The 15477-nt window shown below is 42.7% G+C and overlaps 6 long non-coding RNA genes across 6 annotated transcripts; all 6 read left to right on the plus strand.

Moving 5' to 3' along the window:
* The first annotated feature begins 2420 nt into the window (after positions 1-2420).
* On the plus strand, positions 2421-4125 carry LOC140925472 (uncharacterized). Its single transcript, XR_012164418.1, has 4 exons — positions 2421-2486; positions 2964-3047; positions 3885-3932; positions 4054-4125. It is a non-coding gene; the product is annotated as an uncharacterized lncRNA (long non-coding RNA).
* Positions 4126-4477: 352 nt separating this feature from the next.
* Positions 4478-5545, plus strand: LOC140925473 (uncharacterized). Its single transcript, XR_012164419.1, has 3 exons — positions 4478-4527; positions 4969-5079; positions 5422-5545. It is a non-coding gene; the product is annotated as an uncharacterized lncRNA (long non-coding RNA).
* Positions 5546-6172: 627 nt separating this feature from the next.
* LOC140925466 (uncharacterized) lies at positions 6173-7930 on the plus strand. Its single transcript, XR_012164413.1, has 5 exons — positions 6173-6236; positions 6609-6650; positions 7113-7157; positions 7621-7640; positions 7861-7930. It is a non-coding gene; the product is annotated as an uncharacterized lncRNA (long non-coding RNA).
* Positions 7931-8961: 1031 nt separating this feature from the next.
* Positions 8962-11106, plus strand: LOC140925464 (uncharacterized). The gene is made up of 5 exons (XR_012164411.1): positions 8962-9008; positions 9711-9760; positions 10451-10508; positions 10731-10789; positions 11058-11106. It is a non-coding gene; the product is annotated as an uncharacterized lncRNA (long non-coding RNA).
* A 518-nt stretch (positions 11107-11624) lies between these two features.
* LOC140925465 (uncharacterized) lies at positions 11625-13271 on the plus strand. Its single transcript, XR_012164412.1, has 5 exons — positions 11625-11668; positions 11922-11967; positions 12480-12515; positions 12988-13064; positions 13260-13271. It is a non-coding gene; the product is annotated as an uncharacterized lncRNA (long non-coding RNA).
* A 510-nt stretch (positions 13272-13781) lies between these two features.
* LOC140925468 (uncharacterized) lies at positions 13782-15450 on the plus strand. The gene is made up of 3 exons (XR_012164414.1): positions 13782-13828; positions 14180-14249; positions 15402-15450. It is a non-coding gene; the product is annotated as an uncharacterized lncRNA (long non-coding RNA).
* The last annotated feature ends 27 nt before the right edge of the window (positions 15451-15477 follow it).

The raw sequence follows: 15477 nt of genomic DNA on the forward strand, positions 1-15477 counted from the left end.
TCGGGAAGTATGAAAGGAATATGGAAGGACCAAACGAAGAGTAAGTGAAACGAAAATGAAAGGAAATGAATGCAACATGAGAGGAACATGAAAGAAATAAATGCAAAATGAAAGGAACATGCATGCAAATGAAAGACACATGAGGGAGGATGCATGCAAATGAATCCAACATGAAAGTAACGTGAAGTCGCGCCGAAACACCTGAAACCAACGAAACAAACAATTGCTCAATCGATGTCCAAACCTGTTTGGAATGGATTCTGGATAATTTTGATATCATGTTGGATCTTGAATATTTTGATGTCCACAATAAAACCTTGGAAAACCACATGCCCCCAAAAAGCGATGACCACATAACAATAACAACCAGTCGGATGCAAAGGATTTTTGATGTGGCCTCATGTATTTGATAGTTAGGCCAAAACAACCCCTCATATTTAAGTCGATGTGGTTTGTTTTTTATTTCTGACGATCATGGAAAATCTTTCGTATGTGTTTGAGATCTTTGAAACTCCATGTGGTTCGTTTCGTGGAAAAGTGATCGCGGCCCGTTCTTGACCGGCATGAAATTCCCCCCGAGGCACCTGTTCTAGAGTGATGATAGCCCTGATGAGAAAACTTCTGAGACCAAGTGGGTCGAGCAGAGTTTCAATTAGGAACATGAACGCAATTTTCAAGGCAAATTCAATCAGGTTTCTGTTTGATTCATCTTGATTCTAGTTCAAACTCAACCAAGCAACTGACAGCAGTCGTTTTGTCAAAAGGTATTCGTTTTTGCAGGACTACATTTTTTTGCCTCCCCAAATATCTAAAACTAGTGCGATGTTGTTTCGTACTCGAATATTTTGGTCGTTACGCATATTTATTTTCAAGTATACACACAAGGACATGCATGACATATCGTAGGTGTAGTAAATACAGAATACATATACGCCTCAATGTTTGGACACATCCGGCTAGCGATATCCATTGATGTTTGTATGTTGCCTGTCCCCGTGAAAGGACATCATTGGCGAAAATGGCGACTACGCTGTTCTCCGGACCTGCCCCGCAGACTGCGCAGCACAGCTACGCATTTGCGAAAAAAACTTTGCGGCAGATCATGCCCAGTCCCTTGAACAGCGAATTGAGTCCAGCGGATGATCTGGTGGAAGCGTCGGTCAAACCAGCAAGACATCGTGAATGACTAGCATTCTTAATTTGAGCAGCCCCTCTGCCCCAGAAACCGCAGAGGCATCGGCCATGTCCATAGTGGTCAAAGTGACGTCTTGCAAGTCAGAGACAATCTTTAAGACGAAGCAGGCCACAGGTATGACTGATTGAGAAAGTGAAATCATGTTGAAGTTCCTATAGGGCCTTGTTTTTGGGGTTCCTGTATTGCAAAGAGATAAACCAACCAACCCACAAGTAGCGCAGTTGCGTATCTACCCCTGGCCACAGCTTTGGGGAGGTGGTTTGCCATCCTTGCAGGCCAGGCTCAAACCTGGCATAGTGCTGACGGGTACATCTAAGGCTCCTCGAGCAGGAATGCTGGTTCCGAGATTTGTCGCCTCAGGACGTTCGTGGGCAGATGCGGGCAGTGTTGCAACCTATCAGAAGTGGTTTTGAAGAAACAATGAAATGAGACGAGACGTTCATATTAATTTTGATAGCAACCGCAATGTTGTGCTTTCAGTTTCTTTATTCGAAGATTCAATTAAGCATCGGTGCAAATTCAAACAGACGGCGCCCAATTCATCACGTCCATTCTTTTGCAATCAGTTATATATTCGGTCCTTCCAACCTTTCGGTTCTGTCTCAAGTGGGTCGTTGTTCTCGACGCAAGCTGTATGCCGGATTGCTGGATCATTGTTTGTCCCTTTTTGAGCAGGTTCACATACAACTGGGTCGGGTTTTTGTCAGCACATGTTGTGGTACCTGGACAATGTTGAGTTTTGTCACTGTTGTATCCAAGTGTCACATTGAAATTCACAAGTTGGGGTCAAACACGCGGTTTGTCTTGGTAGTAGTTACCCCTCGTGTATTCTGGGTGCCTTTTACACAAACCAAGTCCCATCTTTCGTGGCTCCTTTGTGGCCTAACGGCCTAACGAATATCAGAGAACTTTGCTGATTTAGCCATGTATTTCTGATGCTGACTTGCTTGATTCGAGAAAGTCTGTAGTGGTTTTCTTTACATCTGCTACGGAATTGTCGACATGCCAGATCAAACTAAATATTTTCCAGCATGTTCTCAGTGTTGCATCCAATTTTAATATTGAATTTATCCGATGTAAAATTCGAGAAAACTCAGGTTAATGATTTGGAAACTTGATGCTCAACGATCGCGTCCGTTTCCTCTTGCAGATCAGGAGGCAAATCATCGATACTGATTTCATTCCCTTTTGATCGCGACCCCAAGACCACAAACCAGCCCTCAGCCAGGAGTGGTGTCAGAATACAGGTGTGATTGCAGATGAGGCAGGAGTTGCCGTCGAAGCAATCAAGGCCTGAGGGAAGGAGTTGATGGGTTGGTGGCTTGGATAGGGATTTGCGCATCAAGAAATGGGGGTTGTTGAGTTGTTGACTTGCAAGAATAGGGAGATATCTAAGCTACGGAAGCAACATGTATGTTTATTTTTATAGTTGGTGAACGTGGACTTGTGCTCGCAAAGGACGATGGGGATGTTCATTACATTCAATTTAAAGTATTTAAGTCTACAACATATTCTATGCGCAAGGTGATGCTATTGCGGAAGAGCTCAAAGATTTAAATCCCGCGTCGACATTTTGTAGCAAATTTCTCCCTCACACATGTGAGGCAGTTCCAGTTTCTGGACTTTTTCAAGCAATGCCAGGCAAGAAACTTCAAACCAAAAATAGGTATTGCGTCCTGTTTAGACTCATAGGATAATCTGATGACAGCTGGGCCCCAAAAGGTTTAAAAGGTTTTGGGGTGTCCAGTCAAGTCCTGCCAACCTGCAGGCGGTGCTGGCTGGAGAGAGGCCGCATCACTTCACCCTGCCACTCGTGGAGCTCCGATCTATGGCCCTGGCTGGATACATCCATGCCTCTTGGACGCACCCCGAGGTGATTGAAGCAGAAGCACATGGTTTCGCGGTTGAATGATGTATTGATGCTGACCAAAGCTCACGGGAGGTGAGTCACGTCACATGTCACAATTGGTGTTTTTTGTCTTGAGCGGGCCATCTACGCATAGTGGATTAGCATGTACTGCCTTGATCCGCTTTGTATATGTGTTTACAATTATCTACAAATATATGTATATGTGTAATGAACAAAATATATACAGATACTTATTGCACAAATATATGTGTATATATATATATGTATATATGCGCGTGAGATTCCATTGTATTGTATTTCATCAAATTAAGTCTTATTGCAGTGTATGTATTGCTGAAATGTATTGTATTATATCGTACTGTATTGTATTGTATTATACTGTACTGTATTGTATTGAACTGTACTGTATTGTACTGTACTGTATCGTATTGTACTGTATTGTAGTGTATTGTATTGTATTATACTGTACTGTACTGTGCTGTACTGTATTGTGTTTTGTTGTATTGCAACGGTTTACACGATGCTATGATTTGCTATGTTCTTTTTACTTTACATATATATGTTGTTCTGTTTAAATTCAATTGTGCTAGCATGTATATAATATTACATGATTTGAAATGTATCGGATCATATTTTCTTTTCTTATTTATCCTGGGTATGTTTGAATCATGTTACATCTCATCTTTACTATTGCATTGGTTTGGTTGTATATTATAGTGTATTGTATTGTATTGTGTTACATGTGTTTTTTTTGATTATGCACGTCTATATGCTTTGATCTCTCCACTGTGGCCATATGTGACCATGCTGGTTTCTAAGGCGCGCTATGTGCCCAAGCAGGAGGAACTAGCAATATCCCATGTTAAAGCCGCTTGGATGTGTCCACTACAGCTGGTTGGTGGTTTCAGAAAGGCACTGTTTTGCCACATAATGTTGGTTCATGTTGAGACATAGTTTCATTGGCCCAAATTACATTCCTCCAGCCAAGGTAAATGAAAAACACATGAACCGTGGCTTGGGCAAGCTGCTTCTAGCAGCTGCAGAGGAGCATAGCCATAGATGCTTGGTTGCGGCAACCCGTGTGGCTGATCTATTTCCCACACATTGGCACGAAGACATGCAAGTGTTGGGCCAGGGCCGCATGAAGTCATGGTGCTTGTGTTTTTTGGATCCAGTCTCCTCTACAAAAGGAGCACATTGCAAAAACGATCACTGAAGTTTGCAAACATAATGAAGAACGGGAACCCTTTTAAATTCGAAGATATGATGGATTGAGAATACGTGTTTCACGTTTCACGGTGTAATTTCGAGACGCTACCAGTGGCTATAAAATGATATAACATGCTGCAACCTACTGTGCGTCCTCTCTTCACTTTCATCCATTGACAGCGTTAGCATGTTGTTGTCCTGAGGAATCGGGTGGAGATGCAACAACATATACCTCAGCGTATTGAAAGCTAATGTAACTCGGCTGATGCGACAAGGGTACTGGGAGTTTCCCAGTTGGTCGTGAACTTTGGCATTGAAACTATGTTGAATGGTTTTTACTCAAGGTGACCCTGGAGATCATCACAATTCATCACAAACGGTCCCTTTTTTGGTGTCTCACGCATCGTGTGGCTCAATCCCCCAAGCCATTAGCCAACCATTATTTTCCCCGAAAAATCAGATAGATCTGGTCTCCTATTTGATTCTATATTTCATAATATATATATATATAATATGTACACATCTACATTATACATGTATCATATATATATATATATGTATATATATATATATATATGATTTTACTTATATACACACATGATATATGGGGGTCCTCTTTTTCTCCTTCCATTTACAAAGCTTGAGAACCCCAGCAATCTACCCAACGGATGGCCACATCACTGCAAGCACCGAGGAGCGAGCCCGGAGGTGCTATGCCAAAGCGGGATTCAAATTCGAATCCAGTAGAACCGCATCGTGGGGGAAGAAGAAGCAGAGAGCATCAGAGTGGCAGCGATGGAAGAAGGTGCCAACTTGGTCAATTAGTAGGACCCGAAAGGACAAATACATTCAAATTATATAACCATGTGTTGGGGCATACCGTATACCTAGGATTTTCAGTTTTTGTGCTAGAACACGTGGAAGTTTGGCATTTGTTCTGGCTGACAAGTGAGAAAACTGGTAAATACGCCGCTGACTGTGTTAGTTTTGTGCTAGTGTGTGCATATTTGAGAGTGGTGTGTTTCGACCTGCAAAGTTTTTCTTGATGCCTAACTAACAGGCTCAATTTTTTGTCTGTACACCGCATTGCAAAAGCTTGAACCCAGCAGCTCTGCAACACATTGGATAGAATTTGGCCCTTGCCAAGGTGCATAAGCATTCATTTGACAAGAAGGCTCCGGTCACCCAGTAGATGCCCTTCGTTGGTCTTCATGAAGCTGATTTCAAAGCAGAAGCCAAAGACGCTACTGTAGCCCTGCGCAGTACTGACATGCAAAAACGAGTCCTGATGTGGAGGTAGGGAAGTTGTTATAGTCAGTACTGTCAAAATGCGGTGACTTGGGATCATCCTTCATTCGAAACCTTTCGACACATTGAACTTAAAAGGCCATCACCCATTCTGAAAATATCTGGAAATTCAGTTAAAGACTGTTAAAGGAAAGATTCAATTTGCTTCATGGATGGTTCGATTTGGACGGCGAACTATGGCGAATTGCAGTGCCCAGGGTTTTGACCGCAAAGAGATTGAAACTTGAATCATGTATAGTATGCAGATATATATATATATATACAGACATAAACATTTATTTGCACATATAAACTCTCTTTCTACAGTTTCATACATACATATAGGCTATAGATATCTATTTCAGATTGATTTATTGACTGGGAAAACTGCTTAACGTTTACATATTTGGATAAATTAATGATCCAAAACTGACTATCTAACATGTTCCAAGGAACTGGAACTCTAAGAAGTTGAAACCCATAAACCAGTTGTATCTTTGTTGCGATGGTTTGAACATGTTTGAGCAGAAATATCTCAATAAGTTGAATTGTAGTGATGGAAGAAATCCGAATATAGATTGTACATCAACATAAATCTCAGCTTTTGTCGCAGGAGCCAAAGCTACCTTTCGAAAGATGTTGGAAGTGGATGAAAACCAACTCGTCAACGCCAAGGCGCTAGACCGTTGAACAGGTGTTTGCCTGTCAGAGTTTCCATTGCCAGGTTTGATTGCCAGGGTGGTATGAAACCAGATAGATATCAAATATCCATACTACATCCAGATATTGCTTATAGATATTATATGTACACAGATATTATATATATATATATATAGATATTACATATAGCTATAATGTATATATATATATAATTATATATATATATATATATATTTATTTAGATAGTTATATATATATATATATATGCGATCTATGATATTATCTCTTTTTTTGGCGGTGTTACTTTGATTTTGGTTCTCCATGTTTCAAAGCTCAAGACGAACCCGAGTTTGGCTGCTGGGCCACCCGGTCTGGTGAGTCTGCCAGGAAGCCGAGCTGATGAAGCCCTTCAAGGTGAAATTTCTGGAGGTCGGCCCTGCCTCTTTTGGGGGAAACATAGCCCCAGGAATGCCCTGCGGGAGATTTCTGAAAGAGAACTTATGTATGTATATATATATATATATATATAAGTCCTTGCTGCATAAGTGGCCATTTTCGGTGATGTTTCTCTACTTTATGTTTGGGACTGAAATCGTTTGTGCTCAATTTTCTATGCCACTGGTCGGGTGTTGCATAAATGTGCGGCTTTGAGCTCCCACTTGCGGGCTGAGCTCACTTGGCTTTGAGTTGTGTCACTAGAATGATGGTGAGGGAACTATCCACAAATTGCCGAATTTTTCAGCTTGGTCTCTCTCTATGTATTTGTTCTACATATTTTGTGTACATATCATTACAGTACAAAGAACAAAGATTGAATTTGTCTTAGCTGCCTCTACAAAAAACATGGCAACAGGGCAACAATAGCAATGATGTTTCCATTTGAGATGACAGGATGGCGCAGACAGGACCATGGATAGCAAGGTGCAGATAGCCAAGGTGGACAGGGAGTCGGAACTGGCATGGTCAAATGATAAGCATCTGCGTACCGACCGGTCTGCTGGGTGTATGCGGTGTCCTTTGATGCTCCAGGGATCAACTTTTCGTGCGATTTTGGTTGATCACAGGAACTGAAAGTTTATTTCAGTGATCATCTGTTTCTACAAGCCCTTTCAGCAAGCATGTTTCAGTGTTCTGGTGGCTTGTCTTGATTTTTGGACAAGACTTCGGCTTCATGATATTCCACCAGTCAGGCTGATTTCGGACATTGTACGCTTATCAGTCACCCGTGCGTTCTGCCATTGCACCTCAAAATCCTGAGATCTTCGGAATTTTGATTCTCCATAGTTTTTGGTTATCTAGATAATGCCCATGGTTATGTAGTGATAGGGGTTATTGGCCAATAAAGTGCCCATGATGGGCTATTCTTAATCTCAATGGTCAACTACCCTGGGTCCACCAGGCCGTCGAGGTGATTGGTGTGCTGGGAACCAAGTTGTGTGTACCCTTGGGTTTCAATGTTGTTGAAGTCACATCGGCAGAATACGTTTTGAATATCCAACAATTCTTACATGGGAGTCATAACATGACATAAACATATCTCTTTTTTTTACAGTGACCTTATATATATATATATATACTGTAACCATACCATACCCAACATCTAAACTCCCCTCCCCAAAAAACTGGACGTGAAACCCAGGTCAGGCCAGTCGACCATTGGCGATTTACGCCTGAAGTTAGCCAAGATGGAAGGCATGCCGCTGGAGGACATGAAGATCTGAGGGAAGATGCAGCACAAAACACGGGAGATTTGCTGATTGGAAGTACAGCTGCTAAGCCGATCATTGTTTGTATTTGGAGGGTGTACCTCCCAAAGTTTGGAAAAGTCTGGAAGAGGATTTTCTTGACCATTCTTCTATATCCACTGTGTTCTGTGTCGATCATCCAAAAAGTTCGCTCATAGTGCTGTGTATGTGTCACCAGAGCAACGGTGGATCTTACCAATCACCAACCATCAATATTTCTTGAGTGGTCGGGTTCGTACTAGAGCGCACGGCTTCGCACTACCTGGCAGGGTTCAAACTTGGGTACTTTAATATACTTTAATCCCTTTATATCCCTTTTAAAGGTTGAATACCAATGGCCAAAACCATCTGAGACCTGTAGGATCTGTAGGTCCCTATCCTCAACAGCGTGTCCAGGATATCAACGTCTTCGCGGCTGAGACCAATTTGACAGATGAAGTCCAGCTGCACGAATGTTACATGGACCGAGCAGCGCAGCGCAGCGTTAAGCCCGTTGTGAAAGATGTTAATCCTGGTAAACACTGATTCTCTGGAAGGAATTTCCACTTCCATGATTTTGAAGTCAGAAGAAATGGTCTCAGATGCCTCAATGATGATTGATAAGATTTCATATTTGTTCAGTTGTCGATTTGGAGTACACTACACTCCCAGTTGAAATGTAGAGGGCATTGAAATGTAGGAGTCCTGAGCGACTGGAGAGTTGCGGCTACTGCTCCCCTGAGAAACTCGGTCATTGGTATCGCACTTCCACCCCGTACCCCTCTAGGTCAGAACATGGAATGATAGTCAGATTTGTTGTTGGGCATGGATCCTGTCGGATACACCTGATTCTCATCGATTATCATGTATATACATACATTATCATACATTATAGATAACTACGAACTTATGATACTTATGAACCCAAATTCCATCAAACTCCCATGATCCATGGCGTTTTAAACCCGTTGTTTTCCACCGTTGATGGGTCGCGACCATGGCGACTCGATGTCTCCAGGACTGGATGGGCTCGGGCCTGGATGATTGGCCTCCAAGACTCACGGTGCCTGGGCAGAATGATATGGACATGTTGAGGAAAAGTATTGGAAATTAATATGGAAATATATGGAAATTAATATGGAAATTAATATGGAAATATCATGAAGCAACCTTGGGCACTTTGAGTTTCCAAAAGAAATCAAGTATCAGTATATATATATATATATATATATACATGTCAGTATGTCAAGGATATTCAAGGATTATCAAGGAAGTTTTATGGACTTGTACTCCAAAAGCTGTTCTTTTTTGAGGCTCCTTTTGTATCAGATTTCAGTCATATTTGTTGGATGGGTTGAACTGGAAATTCTATACATTTATCCACGGGCCCTTTGAACAGAGGCTGTTGTTGGTTTTATTCGTACTATGGAGCAACAAGCCTTAATCCTTTTGGGTGCCCAGTGGGTGTTACTGTACATCCAAGTGGGGAGATGATCCAACTGATACCACGCTAGTTCGGAATATCTTCAGGATAACTGCTGGCAGGATCTGGCAGGCAGTGAGTTGGTTTTGTCCAATATGTGTATAGATATATGATATATAGATAGAATATGATAGAATATGTATTTTTATACATATAATTACACATCATATAGTATCTATATACATGTGTAATTATATATATATACATATGAATATATACATATATATATATATATATCTACCATTACATAAGAGTCCGCACTCTAAGTTTCCGTGGACCAAGGTGAAGCCTCGTGTGAAGGGCTTCGAGCTGCACGTCAATGTGCCGCCAATGTGTGGGATCCAGGGAGGCGGATCTCCTGGGATTCATTAGATATTGCTGGATTCCTGGATTTATAGGTTTTATAGTGGATTTATAGTGGATTTATAGGTTTTAGAGTGGATTTATAGTGGATTTATAGTGGGATTGTATGGGTTTGTATGGAGTATATACACATATTCCCCAATGTATTGATGGATTTAGAATGGATATGATGGGAATATGGGTTTTGGGATTCGACTATCGTCTATTTGGAATTATATAATTGAGAATATACTGTAAGCGGCTTTGCGGTTGAAACATATTGGAGTACAATGGGATGCTTCAATACGATTAGCCCCAATCTCACTCTTGATATTATATCTAGATGGGAGTGGCAAGAGATGTTCTTCATGGTTCTTTCATGTCCTTTTTGTTGGTTGAAACATCACCATTTTGGAGGTTAAATGGCACTAAGGCCCCTCAGCCTCAGAATGTGTATGGGTATATAAATTGCGAATGGCTTTCGACGAAAAACATGGTGTTTAGTTGCGGTAAAAAAAAAAAAAACATTGAGACAATGTATCTAATCAATATCGTGTGCAGTGAACTTTTCATGTCTTCTTTGATTGGGTTCTTGTCATAGTCCGAGGCCAAGGGCATCTAATGTTGTTGCAAGAAAAAGGTAAGACCCAGAGAGCCATCCCAAGCTTGGTGAATCTGAGGCGCGACACCTCGGAATGGGACAAGGGTCGGTTACAACAATACCAAGAGCAGAACCTGGTAGGGAGACCCGGGGGCTGGGCTGGAGGTTCAGCCTGGCACATCTGGCACATCTGCTGCTATTCATCCCGCTCTGATGGCTTGTATTATGGGGTTGGTTGACCCAGTTGACCCATCCGGACCTGAATTTCCATGGTTTTGAACAAGTCAGATTTAAGGTGGACCAAGAGTAGGGTTGGCCAGAACCTGGAGTGGGATCACGCTGCAGCCCTGGCCCTTTAGGTCTTTGATGTGCAGCCCAGCGCAAAAGTGAAGGAGCTGAAGCAGATGTTGGCCCAAAGGTACCGCGGCAGGGTTTGGAAGATCTTAGAAGCCACTTGAAAACTTCCTATCAACCAGCAATGCAAAACAAATAAAATAGCCAGAGCACAACTGGAGTGTCATCACCAGCTATTCCCAGTTTGTTCAGTCTCTGGGATGGTTCAAAACCTGGTACATCATTCATATGGGGGGACGAACATCCAGAAATCCCAGGTAGTTTGATGCGAAATTTGCTCCATTTGTTGGTCGCTTGTCCCGACCCAATGATTCGATCGAGTCCTGCGCCAGGATTGGCATTCCAGCCAGCAGGCATCACCTCTCAGCTCATTTGCGACGCCTGGAGAAAATCACTGGGCGAAGATACGTGGGAACAATCGCTGGGCGAAGATACGTGGGAACATGTGGGAACTGGTCAAATACTGGGCCAAATGATGTTGGAACATGTTGGAAAACACTAGCATTGTTCTTCTTCCATAGCCTTTCTTGTTGGTGGCTCTCCGCACAGCCTTGGACCTCAACTGGGCATGGAACTTCTCTTTTGGAATGGGGGGGAACTCGTGTAGTGATTTTCCTGTTGAAAGTTGTAATTGTTGGATGATGTCGGATACATAACATAGTATTTTAAGTGTCATTTGAATCTCCTGACTATCATTCACTATTCATTGTTGATAGGGATCATTTTGGATTTTGGATATGATTAAAAACATACTAATGATCCACATCAATTGTTGATATGATGAATATTTTAAACATGTGGTTTAAACATTTAGGGACTATTCACTATTATGGGATTAAACCACATCAATTAAACATGATTTATAACCCATTGACTTCACAGCCCTCATCTGCTCCCAGGAAGGAGCCTCCATAGTTTCGGCGAGTATGTGGACCTCGATGAGGCCTGAATCCACAAAAAAAACACTCCCCCTGAGAGGATGTGATGGGTTGAATAAAGTCAGATAATATATATATATATAATTACATATATATATATATAACATGTGCAAATTTATACATGATATATGTGTGTATGTACTATATATTCGGATATACACACATAGTCCAATAGTTCATACATATTATGTATGATATAAGAACCTTGAGCTGTCTGATGTCAGGAGTTGCTTTTCGAATGTCGCGAGACAGTGTCAGGATGACAGGACTTTGGCCGACTATGAGTTGGACAAATATTGCGTATGTGGCGCAGCTGCATTGATGAGCCGTACAGGTCAGATGAAAAACTCTACAGTACAATATCCCAAAGAGGCACTTCATATTGCCCTGCCACTCACAAAATCGGGCTTATTCATTGGAGATTACCCCAAGAAATCCTTCCCTCAAGAAAATCCTTGGCCAGCAGTCTATCTACAGCAAGCCACCCTTCAGAACCAGTTTTCAGATGTTTGCGGAGTTTTGAGACTGAATTCCCTTGATAATCCATGTTTCTTCGAAAATTGTAAATTGTGGTTTGGAATCCGGAAATGGTCCATGTATGACATGAAACCATCATCATCATCATCATCATCATCATCATCATCATCATCATCATCATCATCATCATCATCATCATCATCATCATCATCCCAATAAAAGCATTTTGGAGATTTCGTGAAAGATGGTCTTTGATTTCATTCCATTTGCTCGTTTCCCTGCAGGGTAAATGTTAAATCTCTTCCCCATGGCACCCGCAAGAATTGACCACGATCCAAGGCATACATTTCGAAAAGTCCCAGATCGACAGCAATTGTCCCTTAGCCTTGGAGAAGGGGCGCCAGAGCTGACATGGGCTGGTTCAAAGACCTACTCAGTCAATGCCATTCTGAGTCGATGATTCAAAGCGGAGATGATATCATCCATCCGCACATCAATCAACATTCATCGATCATCATCAATCAACATGTTTTTTTTTAAGGATAGCAATTGGAAAACATGGAGGTTCAATCTGGGGAAGCTTCTGGCCAAAATGCGTATTGAACCTGGGCACGTGCACAAGTGAAGGTGCAGCCCATGAATTACTGTATGTGGCGCACAAGCAACACTCGCTACCGAAGACCGGTGTCAAAGAACTGGGCGTCGCCCTATTGAAAATGCAAACTACCCGTTTGGGATGACTTGACTATGTGCAAAATCTCAGGGATCCAGAAAAAGTTTCCCCGCAAGTCCATTCCAGCAGGGCACCAATTATAGACACCACAGGGAGTGGCACATCTTGACCGAGGTGATTTCATCTTCGATGATGCTTTCTGGGATGAAAATGGATACCACCCACAGCCAACTGGATGCTGGATTCCTCAGGCCTCAGGGTGGGCACCCTTTCCACCAGGTCCAGGCAATAAGTCCTTCACCTTGGAGATCGGAGTCTTCCTTTTTTGAACTCTCCATTCTCAATGGTGAATTATGGAAGCCAGCTACATCCAGATCCTGGAGTCCAGATGAGTCCAATATATCTTCGAATTTGCTTCAGATAACAGATATCCACCACCCCGCCAGGATTCGATTTCGCGGGGGCACCTGGCTCTGGATGTCTTTCTGAAGTGAATTGAAATTGAATGTTATTCAAGGGGAGCTTAAATACATAGATTATCAATGATTATCATTGCTTATCATAGCTTTAGAATTCTCCTTCCTGACCTTTCAAAAGGTGATATGAGATCCAGATCTTGGCTGATCAGCATTTTTTGGTTGGCTCAGCCGTTTGCCGTGCTTGTCAGCTGCAGAACATCTCTTCAATGAAGGTGTGTGAATTGCATATTATTCTTCGAAGATCAAGATTGGCTTCCACCCATTGACTGTTGTCCAACCCTAGGACAATGACAGGATGTATCCGTTGAGGTCTTCCTTGGAAAAAGGACCGTGGATTTTCAATCATGTTCATTCATTTCATGCTGGAAAATCACAATGCCAAGGACACTCAGTAATATCAATATTGGAACCCATGGTAAAAATGATCACTAAGTTCCCTGACTCATGTTTGGATTCCACCCATTGTGAATGACATGGCTGCTAAGGGACCCGGGTGCGCCCAGACGCCAACCCAGTGGATCCCAACCAACCTCTCAGCAACTCGGATCAGACGCATTGAGGGGGGGGCAGAGCTCGTTCATGTTTGCGTCCATGCCATTTCATCACCCAACCCCCGTCAGAATATGTGAGAATCACAGATGATAGTCTGGACCCCGTGCTACCTGGGATGATTATCCCAATTGTTCGAAGGTTTGTTGTTTTTGTGGGCATGGTCTGAGATCAACCAGAACAACCAGTTATATTTTTGTTTACCAGTTGGTAATTGTGATTGCAGGTTTACGACATTTTACTACCACCATTTCTGGTTGGCCTATATCCCAGCAATTTTCTTTGCTAGTCATATACCTCCATACTCCCCCCCCAGTTTTCATGGCTTGGACGCTGAGGCATCGTCAGCGACCGCCGTGCTGCGGAAAGAGCCTGATGCAACTCCTCTCCGGGCGCGCCGCCCGCGAGGTTCTGCTCGGCCTTTTGGGGGGGCGAATTTAAACCAACCAGAGATTGATATTAGATTAGGTGACATGAGTATACATTAGCATATTTATTTGGATATTGGAGAATCTTGGGGTAGTGACTTGATCTATACCCTTTAAATAGGCCTGGAAGCTGACATGAAAGTCGTAGTTTGGGTGTGTTGATAGATACCCGTATTTGTGTGGCGGGTTCGAGGCATTAATCCTTGTATTTGCTTGTATGGTCATCCTGGCATCCTGGTATACCATGTTTATCCATGCTTTCTTCGAATATTGGCAAGTGAATCTCTTTCTTCGATCTTTTTGGCTTGTGCCCTTCAATCTCGGTGAGATTAATTTGTAATATTGTAATTATGTCATCAGTCTCCGAACTTGATCTTTTCCTCCCTTTTCCAAGAACAACTTCGTCCAGACAAGGATCTCCATATTTGGGCGTCCTGCGGTGAAGAAGAGATGTTTGTGAGTGCAATGGACCCTGAAAGACTTGCCGTTTCTTCAATGGTTTGTAACACTGGTTATTGCATGTTATTGCCATGGCAAGTGACTTGGACACGTTGGCTCAACTGATTTTGGGTTGGAACGACAGCCCCGCAGTCTTGTTGAGTTATATGATATGCATCTCCGATCATCTCAGCATTCTTGTTGGCAAAACAGTTAAGTCATATGGATCTATGGATCCGTCTGGCGATACAATGGCTTCTATAAATGCATATGCATTCCAATTGTGTCACGGAACTGTCTATGACTTTTCAAATCTTGCATTGCCGCTGCGATCAGTGACTGTGCACAGTGTGCGCACCGGTGAGAAGCCCTAGGTATTCACATGGATCCTTCAGAACTCCAACCGCTCTAGCCTCCTATATCACTTCTTCGTCGGAGTTTCTTCCCCACGTTCCCCACCTGCCAGGGGCGCACCCAGCACACCCGGCGCACCCAACGCACCCAGAGCAACCTAAACCTGAAGTCACAGTTTCCCGCTACACTGATCTATGTTGATTTCGCATGACTTGGTTTACCATCACTGGCCATGATCCATATTGATCCAGAATGATTTCAATGAATTGGACATATGGGAAATTACCAGAACCCATCCATCAAATTCTGGCACCTTGCCAGTCAAATCTGGTTTGACCAGGCAGCCCAGCTCAGCGCAGCATATCTTCCGGGGAGGCGAAACGAAAAAACGGAGCCAGCTGCCACAGGGGTTGCAC

This window comes from Porites lutea, unplaced genomic scaffold, assembly GCF_958299795.1.
Source record: "Porites lutea unplaced genomic scaffold, jaPorLute2.1 SCAFFOLD_40, whole genome shotgun sequence".
Classification (NCBI taxonomy): Eukaryota; Metazoa; Cnidaria; class Anthozoa; order Scleractinia; family Poritidae; genus Porites; species Porites lutea.